Source organism: Electrona antarctica (assembly GCF_951216825.1).
Source record: "Electrona antarctica genome assembly, contig: scaffold_222, whole genome shotgun sequence".
NCBI classification, from domain to species: Eukaryota; Metazoa; Chordata; class Actinopteri; order Myctophiformes; family Myctophidae; genus Electrona; species Electrona antarctica.
The window spans coordinates 35,792-48,358 of NW_027638410.1; the positions used below are offsets into that span (position 1 = coordinate 35,792).

The 12,567-nt window shown below is 41.5% G+C and overlaps 1 long non-coding RNA gene across 1 annotated transcript; it reads left to right on the plus strand.

The window, feature by feature from the left end:
* Positions 1 to 948: 948 nt before the first annotated feature.
* LOC306918102 lies at positions 949 to 6,521 on the plus strand. The gene is made up of 3 exons (XR_013789282.1): positions 949 to 1,082; positions 3,328 to 3,434; positions 6,447 to 6,521. It is a non-coding gene; the product is annotated as an uncharacterized lncRNA (long non-coding RNA).
* The last annotated feature ends 6,046 nt before the right edge of the window (positions 6,522 to 12,567 follow it).

A 12,567-nucleotide genomic window follows, 5' to 3' on the forward strand; every position in this document is an offset into this window, starting at 1 on the left:
AAATGTCTATATGGCTGACTCGGAAGAACAAAACAGAGGGGACTGGGAACACAGACCCAGTACAGGTGCTCGAAGGACTGGTGGCAGCACGCCTTAGGGTGGAGTTTGCCTACCACAAACTAGTGGACAACTTGGAGGCTTTTAGCCTTTTTTGGGCACAGAGAGACGTGCTGTGTGGTACAGGACGGGGAATTGTGCTTTTCCTTTTGAAAAAAAATAAATAAGAGATGTTATTTATATTTAGTCTTTTCATATGAGCTAACTGCATTTTTGAAGTGACATTTTTGTATGTACTGCAGAGTTTTAATAAAGGTGCTTTTAAAGGTCAAAGGTCTCTCTGTCTCTCTCTCTCTCTGACCCCCCCCCTCTCTCTCTCTGTCTCTCTCTTTCTCTCTCTCTCTCTCTCTCTCTGACCCCTCTCTCTGACCCCCCCCCCTCTCTCTCTCTCTCTCTCTCTCTCTCTCTCTCTGTCTGTCTCTCTCTCTCTGTCTATCTCTGTCTATCTCTCTCTCTCTCTCTCTCTCTCTCTCGTTGACCATCCACCAATCCAAGCTAATAGAAACGGCAGGCTTTCTATTTCTGAAAAGTTGCAATGCCATCGTTTTAATCTTGTTTAGAAAATGAAAATCTGCCTATTGATGATGTCACTGGTGGACGGGTTGCTGAACTGTCCACAGCCCTCCTATGACACAGACTGAGTAGAAAATTATTATAATTATGAAGAAAAGTGGCGAAGTGGTCCTTTAACTGAAGTACAAATACCTTATTGTACTTTGAGTAAACATGTGTTGTAGAAAACACCATTGATGTAATAAAGTCATAGTTTTACCCTCCACTCCACTACATCTCTGAATACTATTATTAGTACAACTGTGTGTTAGAATTGATTATCAGTACATTGAAAATCCATCAGTAAAATCTCCTGTTTGATGTTTTTAGTCAAGTCGTGTCCCGGTGGATGGAAGACGTTTGGAGACGGATGTTACTACAGAACTACTGAAGAGAAATCATGGAAGAAAGCTAGAGATTACTGTCAGAGTAAAGGAGCTGATCTGGTGGTCATTAACAGTCCAGCAGAACAGGTTTGTGTGTGTGTGTGCGTGTGCGTGTGCGTGTGCGTGTGCGTGTGTGTGTGTGTGTGTGCGCGCGCCTACTTCCACTTCACCACATCTCAGAGGCAACATTTTTACTTTTACTCCACTACAATTATTTCTGAACTGTAGTTACTTTGTATGTTTTGATTATTATTACAAACATACAATTTAAGCATTTATCAGACACAGAACGATTTACAGTAAGCAAGAACATCACATGGTATTACATCAAATACATAAAAAAAACGTCTGTCTAACAGTAGAATATATATATAATGAAACTATGCATATACACTATAGACTATGTCTACATAAAATGCTATTTAAGTTACATAAGTTGAGCCTTTGTAAGGTCGTCAAGGCTAGAGAGTCCCTAGTGTTGGCTTTTTATACAATATAGCTTCACAGCTCCCTGGACAGAGTGTTCTCAGTATGACAAACTGAGCCACAATGCCAATGAGCTCAAGTCACAGCTGCGCTTAAATAGGCTTCCACAGGCCGGCCCTCCGCTTGACGAAAGGCTCACAGTGACGAGGTGGGTGGGTGGAAGGTGGATGGTGATAGGCTCACGGTGACCAGGTGGGCGGGTGGAAGGTGGATGGTGATAGGCTCACGGTGACCAGGTGGGCAGGTGGAAGGTGGATGGTGATAGGCTCACGGTGACCAGGTGGGCAGGTGGAAGGTGGATGATGATAGGCTCACGGTGACCAGGTGGACGGGTGGAAGGTGGATGGTGATAGGCTCACGGTGACCAGGTGGGCGGGTGGAAGGTGGATGGTGATAAGCTCATAGCGCGGCAACGAGTGCCGCGCTATGAGCTTGTAGGTCTGCTATTTTAGACAGACAGACAGACAGACAGACAGACAGTGGCCCCCAAAAATAGCAGAGCTACAAGTTCATGGCGCGGCACTCGGTGCCGCGCTATGAGCTTGTAGGTCTGCTATCTGAATAGCAGACCTAACAGAGTACATCTACCCTGCAGTATTAGTACTTGTACCTAAGTAAAACATTTGAGTATTTTTTCACCACTGTGTGTGTGTGTGTGTGTGTGTGTGTGTGTGTGTGTGTGTGTGTGTGTGTGTGTGTGTGTGTGTGACAGACAGTGGCCCCCAAAAATAGCAGACCTACAAGCTCATAGCGCGGCACCGAGTGCCGCGCTATGAGCTTGTAGGTCTGCTATTTTAGACAGACAGACAGACAGACAGACAGACAGACAGTGGCCCCCAAAAATAGCAGACCTACAAGTGGCACTGAGTGCCGCGCTGTGAACTTGTAGGTCTGCTATTTTTGAAAAATAGCAGACCTACAAGCTCATAGCAGACCTACAAGCTCATAGCACGGCACTCGGTTCCGCGCTATGAGCTTGTAGGTCTGCTATGAGCTTGTAGGTCTGCTATTTTAGACAGACAGACAGACAGACAGACAGACAGACAGACACAGTGGCCCCCAAAAATAGCAGACCTACAAGTTCACAGCGCGGCACTCAGTGCCACTTGTAGGTCTGCTATTTTTGGGGGCCACTGTTTGTCTGTCTGTCTGTCTGTCTGTCTAAAATAGCAGACCTACAAGCTCATAGCGCGGCACTCAGTGCCGCGCTATGAGCTTGTAGGTCTGCTATTTTTGGGGGCCACTGTCTGTCTGTCTAAAATAGCAGACCTACAAGTCTGCTATTTTTGAAAAATAGCAGACCTACAATCAAAAATAGCAGACCTACAAGCTCACAACGTGTCCTGATGCGACGCATAGTGAGAATAGATCTATAAGCCCACAACGCGTCGCGATGCGACTCATACTTTTACTTTTACTACTTACTTTTACTTTTAGTACTTAAAGGACATTTTGATGCCGATACTTTTGTACTTTTACTTGAGTACATTTTGAATACATAGATCTACAAGCTCACGGGACTTCTACTTCTAACAGAGTAAATCTACCCTGCAGTATTAGTACTTGTACCTAAGTAAAACATTTGAGTATTTTTTCACCACTGTGGGTGTGTGTGTGTGTGTGTGTGTGTGTGTGTGTGTGTGTGTGTGTGTGTGTGTGTGTGTGTGTGTCTGTCCATGTATGTGTATGTGTATGTGCATGTATGTTTGTGTGCTTGTGCGTGCATGCGTGCGTGCGTGCGTGCGTGCGTCCACATAGTTGCATGTGATCTACTTCCATGATTAAAGTGAAGAAGTGAATGTATTGGATCAAATGAATGATGATTCAATCATGTACAAATGATCAGGCATTCATCAGAGGATGGAGGACTGAGGGTTACTGGGATTCATGGATTGGTCTGACGAGGAGCGGAGGCAGATGGACGTGGGTGGATGGAACACCACTGACAACAACGTGAGACATTTTACATGTTTTTATATTGTAATTCTATCAAAGTCACTGTAAGTAGTTCAATACATTGTGTTTATTGTGCAGGTACTGGTACTGTATGTGAGTGACTGAGTGGATGTGGGTCAATACATTGTGTTTATTGTGCAGGTACTGGTACTGTATGTGAGTGACTGAGTGGATGTGGGTCAATACATTGTGTTTATTGTGCAGGTACTGGTACTGTATGTGAGTGACTGAGTGGATGTGGGTCAATACATTGTGTTTATTGTGCAGGTACTGGTACTGTATGTGAGTGACTGAGCGGATGTGGGTCAATACATTGGTCCTCATTCACAAAGGAGAAATACACCGCAGTGTAACGTATGCGTAAACAGATACTAAATATCATCGTATTTCTCTGTCCGATCACGCTGCGATTTGCTCCCGTCGTATTCAGGGAAGATGGTGTAATCACTTCATTTGTGCGGATCGCAGAGTGTAGCCTTTCCGCATTTTTCCCAAGCGATTCGCCTGGTGTCGCCTGGTTAGAACGCCCATCCCACACCATATAAGGCAACAGGAAATATCGAAATACGTCATCATAGCCTGCACCAGGCTTTAAATTATATACAACAGCCGCGATGAGCTTGTAGAGCAGTTAATTTTGACAGGCGGGTCTCTGCATGGACAGATCTTCAAGCAAACAGCGCAAGTTTTGTATATAATTATAAACGAAACTTGCCAACTTGGCACGCATTGCTTCACTCCTTGTTAAATGTCAGAACGTTAATAAGTTAACTGATGTTACAGTTACTTTCACATAATGAGAAAGAAGTTAATTTGTATTGTTCACCACACAACCAAATGCTATATTAAAACTCGGCAATGATAAAAGGCCCTATTGATTAGTCTACTGCGGTGATTGATTCCCTGCCCTGCACTGTCGGATTTGGAAAGCAAATATATCCGGACATGCATGGACACAGGACATATTTTCTTTCTTTTTTTTCTTGTGGGATTTGGACTTAAGGCTATATTTCATCCGACCCAACTACGTTGTATGTTTCCTCAGCTGCAGGTAAGAGTTGGCTATTCTGTGTGGCGTCCGCATGTGATCAATATACATATTATAAATTAATACCACGACGCAAATGGAGGCAGATAGGTGCTTGCAGCAAATGCATTTAGGCCTACGTGAAACTTTAATTGGCTGAGTCTCTGTCAACATGCTGATCAGCGAGTTACAGTGGTAATAATAATCATCATCAACAGCCTTTCTTGTCTGTCTGTCCGTCATGTTTGTGAACAAGCGCGAGTGGAGGTGAGCTGGCTTAAAACTATGATATGACTGGCCGACTTTCAAACACGCTGATGCCATTCATTCAAATAGGCTAATGTGGTCTTCTATTTTTTATATAGGGCTAATCCCCCCCCACACACACACACACACGCACCGACAGTCAGACTGACTCAAAGGAGCTCCATAACGAAACAATTTAAATAGGCCTATACTGCAGACATTACTACACTAAACAACGTTGGATTCGTACAGTGCAGAATGCAGATAAGTGTATGTTCTTATTATAATTGTGAGTTTGTTTTTTAACATGCAGCGCGAGTCCGCGAGACTGCGAGAGCCGATCTACAAGCTCACAGCAGTAGAAAGCTGTCAAGTGAGCAGCGCAATCGCGCATGCTAGAAATATCCTAATAAATAAATAAAAAAGGTGTCGGGCTTGCAGGGGCAGTTTCTGTATGGCACTCTAGGCTAACCTGCCTCTAGAATGCATGCATTTAGGCATACAAGTGATACTTGGCTTTTATATAGGCTATATTTTTTTTATGTGCGACCAATGTTGGGGACACATGCCTACATATTTTATCTGAGATTTGGGGACTTTTAATTGATTCAGCATGAAGACTAAAGCCTTCTTAATAAATCTACGCAAGCCGTACACGACCATGAGAGGTGGCGCAGCTTTCAGCGGAATTTCCGACCAACCCACGTCACCGTCAAGTTCACGTTCAAGTTCATGAATTCCCACGTAATGTGGGAATCCACGTAAATGCCTGTCCGCTCACGCTCCGCTCACGTAACGTCACTTTATGAGCGTAAACGCCGTTGTGAATGAGGACCATTGTGTTTATTGTGCAGGTACTGGTACTGTATGTGAGTGACTGAGCGGATGTGGGTCAATACATTGTGTTTATTGTGCAGGTACTGGTACTGTATGTGAGTGACTGAGCGGATGTGGGTCAATACATTGTGTTTATTGTGCAGGTACTGGTACTGTATGTGAGTGACTGAGCGGATGTGGGTCAATACATTGTGTTTATTGTGCAGGTACTGGTACTGTATGTGAGTGACTGAGCGGATGTGGGTCAATACATTGTGTTTATTGTGCAGGTACTGGTACTGTATGTGAGTGACTGAGCGGATGTGGGTCAATACATTGTGTTTATTGTGCAGGTACTGGTACTGTATGTGAGTGACTGAGCGGATGTGGGTCAATACATTGTGTTTATTGTGCAGGTACTGGTACTGTATGTGAGTGACTGAGTGGATGTGGGTCAATACATTGTGTTTATTGTGCAGGTACTGGTACTGTATGTGAGTGACTGAGCGGATGTGGGTCAATACATTGTGTTTATTGTGCAGGTACTGGTACTGTATGTGAGTGACTGAGTGGATGTGGGTCAATACATTGTGTTTATTGTGCAGGTACTGGTACTGTATGTGAGTGACTGAGCGGATGTGGGTCAATACATTGTGTTTATTGTACAGGTACTGGTACTGTATGTGAGTGACTGAGCGGATGTGGGTCAATACATTGTGTTTATTGTGCAGGTACTGGTACTGTATGCGAGTGACTGAGCGGATGTGGGTCAATACATTGTGTTTTTTGTGCAGGTACTGGTACTGTATGCGAGTGACTGAGCGGATGTGGGTCAATACATTATGTTTATTGTGCAGGTACTGGTACTGTATGTGAGTGACTGAGTGGATGTGGGTCAATACATTGTGTTTATTGTGCAGGTACTGGGACAGTGGATATCCTGTTAACCATGGAGCCTGGTACTGTGCATCCTACTATCACTATACTGACCCTGGAACATGGACTAATTACTCATGTTCATCTACAGCGCTCGCAATCTGTGAAAAATGAGTGTTTTCACTCCATTGATGAAACTGCAGCTCAGCGTTGCGCTGCCAGCGGTGGAAGAAGTACTCACATTTTATACTTAAGTAAAAAATACCACGTTGTAAGAAAATACTCCAAAAAGTAAAGTCCGGGATTCAAAATGTATTTGAGTAAAAGTACAAAAAGTATTTGAATGTACTTAATTACGGAAAGTAAAAAAAGTACCTGTTTTGCAGAGTGTCCCATTTCACAGGTTTCCGAAAGTATAAAAATGCATTTGAAAATAGCAGATCTACAAGCTCACATAGCTTGTAGATCTGCTATGTTCAAAGAAGGCACAATGTATATTGCTGAAGGGGTTAATGCAAGTTTTGTAATAATAATCCAAATCTACAAAGTAACTAAAGTCTTCAAATACTTGTAGTCAGTGGTGGAAAGTAACTAAGTACATTTACTTAAGTACAATTATGAGGTATTTGTACTTTACTGGAGTGTCTCCAATTTGCAATACTTGTACTTCTACTCCACTACATCTCGGAGCCAAAATGTGTACTTTTACTCCACTACAAGCAGTGGTGGAAAGTAAGTACATGTACTCAAATACTGTACTTAAGTACAAAGTTGAGGAATGTTTTGCTTTACTGGAGTATTTCCCCTTTGTCAGTACTTGTACTTCTACTCCACTACATCTCAGAGGCAAATATTGTACTTTTACTCCACTATGATTATTTTAAAACTGTAGTTACTGTTACTCAGTGGTGGAAAGTAACTAAGTACATTAGTAGTAAGTAGTAGTAAGTAGTACAGTGAAAATTATACAAACATTTTATTGTTTTCTTTAGCATGTTATTCATTTAGAACAACTCCAACCAGTGACCCTATTCTGGGGACCAACATTCTGCCAAACATAGTAGATCTACAAGCTCACAGCGCGTCCACGACACCATGTACTGTGAGCTTGTAGATCAGCTATTTTCACAGTGAAGAGGGACATGCGCTAGTGCAGAGGTTCTAAAAGTGGGGTCCGGGGACCCCTAGGGCTCATTGAGAGGGTTCCCGTGGGTCACCAGAAAATGTGATTTATAGAAAAAATATATAAATTTATAATCTTGTTTCTCTCTCTCTCTCTCTCTCTCTCTCTCTTATGGTGGTCCTTATTTTTAGATGTAAGTTTGCAGCCAAATATATAATATCAGTTTGGGGGTCCTTAACATGAAAATGTTTGAGAACCACTGTTAGAGCATCTAGTATAGAACCCTGGGGGACCCCAGTCAACTATAAATGTGGTTCTCAACCTTTTCAGACTTTGTATTTGTAAATTAACGTCCTACTTAAAGGACCACTTCACCACTTTTCAACCTATCTTCATATAATAGGTCCTCACTAATAATCATGAAAAAATGATGCAATTCTTTCTGTGTCTTTCTGTGTCCCATAGGAGGGCTGTGGGCAGTTCAGAAACCGTCTTCCAGTGACATCATCGATGGGGAATACAAGCTAATAAAAACTGCAGGCTTGCAATGCGAAAATGGAAGCCATCGTTCTCACGATAATGAAAATCTAAATATTTTTGTAAAAAAATCTTGTTTAAAAAACATTCTGCCTAATGATGATGTCACTGGAAGACGGTTTCTAAACTGCCCACAGCCGTCCTATGAGACACAGACTGAGTAGAAAAAAATCGTGCCATTTTTTCGTGATTATTAGTGAGGACCTTTTATATGAAGATAGGTTGAAAAGTGGTGAAGTGGTCCTTTAATCGTACTACAGCGTCACACACAAGTATTAAAAACATAGCAGTGCTGTCCTGTTACGTTTATTGTACTGTATTGTCTGAATGAGATGGGAGACATAGTGGTTCTGATTGTAAGGAGACTGTATTCATAATTAAAGTCTGATTATAAACATGATCTGAACTCATGGTCGTTTGTGTAGTGAACTAGTACAATGTTTATGACTCATAACTGCATGTGTGATTCTAGTCTGGTCTCACTGCAGGCCAGGGTGTGTTAACCCTGTAACACCCAGCGTTGGAATAATACAACATATTTTAATTAATTAATTAATTAATTATGTAAATGTTCTTTTTTTCACCTAAATGTCATCATTGATGTTCATTGCAATGCCATTGGTCATGATATTTGCATATAAATACCCGCCACAGAGGCTGAAATTCACACAAATTAAAAATCTCGACTCTGTGCAAACACACCTTCACGTGTGCCTTCCCCGAAACACTCTTTCCATACTTTACCACTTTTGATGATGCTGTCCCTTTGAAGATATTACCAGGGAACATCATGCAGTTAGACATGATGATGATGATCCTTTTTGTTACATGTTACAATGACAATAAAGATCTATCTATGACAGGGGTGGGCAACTTTGACGATGGAGAGGGCCACTATATTTCCCACACTCACTCCAGAGGGCCACATTGCATACAGGTGGAGCAAAAATAGCCGATCTACAAGCTCAAAGCGCGTCGCAGCTTGGCGCGTTTTGAGCTTGTAGATCGGCTATTTTTGCTCCACCTGTATGTAGATACAGTATGTAGATCGGCTATTTTTTCTATTTGAATTGTAATGCTGAATTTTCTTTTAAATTTCAAATGCCTTTTCAAATTATAGTTATGTTAACTTTAATACATTGGACATAAAAAACACAAACATTTTAATACTACTCATTTAGACTGAAGTTAAAGAGGGTCATGTTTGGAATTGTAACCTGAGTTAACATGAGGGCCACATTAAGTGAAGGTGGGGGCCGCATGTGGCCCCCGCCCGGGCCGCCAGTTGCCCCTAGTCTTTAATGGAATATTATACTCTGTTTTGTAGAATATATGATTGTGTTTTGGTCAAATGGGTCAGCAACATTTAGAAGTGTTTCCCCTTGATTAGTATTTTATTGGATTATATTTTCTTTTTTCCGACACCCACAATACAAGTCGGCGGTAACAAAAAAACAACAAAGCAAACATACAAAAAAAGTGCTTCCTAAAGCAGTGGTTCTCAAACTTTTTTTTCATGTGAAGGACCCCCAAATGCATTCCCCCCCCCCAAACTTAAAATATTTTGTGCCAGGGATCCCCGTCCCCTAGAAGAGAAGATTAATGTTTAAAAAAAAAAAACTATTCTACATTTTTCAAAAAAAATTCTGTATGGTTTAATGTGAATTAAACTTGATGTGAACTTTTAATTCTTGCACGATCATTTGAATGTTACACATAGAGTTAATATTTACAACTAATATGCAGGAGAGATGTTTTATTGTAAATCTTTATATCATGAGTCAAACTAATTCACTTGATGTTATCCCACTATAAAATCACGTTATTATTGTTGTTAGCTAAGACTCTTTTTAATGTAGTGATTTTGCAGGGCATTTACCTTTTGATAAATAGCCTACATTTTATTCTATATTTTGTTACAAATATAGTAATTCATAATTCCAGAATATTCACTATTCCGATTTATTGACGTCCTGGTCTACGGTCTGCCTAGTGACAGGCAAATACTTTTGCATTAAACTTGAAATGCAATAATTGCCCCATATATAGACTCAAAGTAACTGTCTGTAACATACAATCAGAAACATTTATACAATCCACGTACAAATGTAAACTAGTTGCCCTAGGATTCTTTCTTAATGTAACTTTAAGGATGGTTTCCCCTGAATGTCCACTAGATGTCACTATTGACTATCAACCTAGAGAGCAGTACATGAACAGTGTGAATGGTCATGTTTCTTGTTGAAATAAAAACGCATGTGGTTTCCGACGCAATGTTTCTTGTAAAACATAAAATGTTGTGCCAACAGACTTGTAAGTCTTTGTCACGGACACATTTGTCCATGTGCGGATATATATGACCCCTGGATATTTGTTAGATATTCGGGTGCGTTCGGAAATGCGCACCGGGAATGTGGTCAGTTTGTTGAGTGTGGTGGGCGGTGACGTCACAGAGTGCGTTCAGTGTGCCTTATTTACGAACGACCAGTTACAACCAAACATACTAGAAATAGGAACAGAGCATTCCGTAAATTAAGGAAGTACCCAATGTGGGAAAATGTAATTGAATTTAAGAGGCTAAAGGCGTTGGCAAGGAGGAAAAGAGGAACAGCTGGAGGGCTTTCTGTGAGGGAATAGGGCCAGAGACACCAATAGGGCAGCTATGGTCAGCGGTCCACAAGATGTCAGGGGTTTACAAAAAGAGGTCTTTGCCGGTGCTGCAGAAGGGTGAGTTGGAGGCAGTGTCTAACAAGGAGAAAGCTGACATGCTGGTAGAAAGCTTTCAGGAGGTGCACAGGTCCGAGTGTGCAGGAGAAGAGGGGTAGGAGGAGGGCGGAGGTCTTGGCAGCCAGCCAGTGGAAACTGGCAAGATGCTCTGAAAACGACAGTAGGCTCTCTTTACTCTTTAAATTAATCTGTGACATGTTACCGATTCCGACCCGTTCCGAAAATATTTTCAAATAGTTAAACCGAACCCGAATGGATCCGTGACAATTTATATAGAAATAATATCGTCCATATAACCGCCCACGGGCCGTTATTTGCAAACTTTATCAGCCTCAGCCCTCATTTATATTATTATATGCGTGTTCACCGTGTTGAGTTTGCAGATCTCCGCACGCCACTCACCTAACAACAGCGCAACACCAGTCCTGGCTCCACATCCATAAAATAAATATAGGCTAAGTGCCTATGCAGCCTATCCAATTGTTTTAATTCAAAGTGGTATATGCCTATACGGTATTCTGTGAAATGTTTATTGTCATCCGTGTATCTAAGCTCCAAGTGTTGCATGACAGCGCTTTGTGAGCTTAATTGCAGATCATCTACTTTCGGTGCACAGGTCCTCACTGCCTCAGCGCAACCACAAAGTTGATATTTAAATCGTACTATACTCGGACAATCTTCAACCGATTGTTCTAATTCCAAATGGCCTATAATCCGTGAAGTGTAAATTTTCATTGAGTGTATAATTCATGTTTTTTATATGCTTTTATTAAATTATATGGAGTGAGATGCAACATCGGCATATAATGCTCTGCTTGACATTACATTTTCTATCGCCTGTAACGTGGGGTTTAGCCACTTGACTACACACAGTACTACAGTAGGCTATGTGTAGTTTAGGCCTATACATTGTTTTTATTCAATTGCAATCTACCGGTACGTAGGCCTACAGTTTATAATGAAATCATTGATTTGTCCGCTGCTTCCCCTTGCTCAATCAGAACATGTAGTGGTTACACATGTGTGTTGATACGCTCCCTCTTACAATTAAATCAAAATGCATTGCCTGCAATGTTTATTGTTTACCATACTAAAAAAAGAGCCTTTCCAAAACAATAATTAGCCTACTCCACAATAATAATATAGCTTCAGATCATTTTAGACAGAAAAATAAAAAAGGAAAAATAAAATAGTTTTTCAGCTGTCCTGAACAGTTGCCACCCCCGCGATGGCAGTCTCTATATCGCGTGGGGTCACATATACTGCGCCAAGGCGCTGCAAAATGAAGACGACGCATGGAGTTATAATAGCTGCATTTTCCTAAATGTGCTGTCACGGGTAATCCAATAATTCTAAAAGAAATATAAAACATATGGCAAGATGGCTGAAATTCTCTAGATGATGCTAAAAATATTAATTTAATTACGACATTTTTATATTTAAAAAGGCTTTAGGAAAAACGGGGTTGCTTCTAAATTCCTTCATGCAGGAGGCCTTATGACACGTAAGGCTGTGCTCTATCTAGGTATTCTATGTCTATCTTGTCGTGTTTGATGGCGTTTCCCAAAAAAGGACATGGTGTCTGATTCGCTGCCCATGCAGCCAATTAGACAGCAGAAAGGCTTCTGTTTGCGTACACTACAACTCTTACGCACGTCTTCTTTGAGAAACCCGGCCAATGTCTTCTTGAAACCGGGCAAAGAGGCGTCTGACTCTGGGTCATACCGGCCAATTGCACTCACCTCAGTGCTCTGTAAAATAATGGAGAGTGTCGAGTT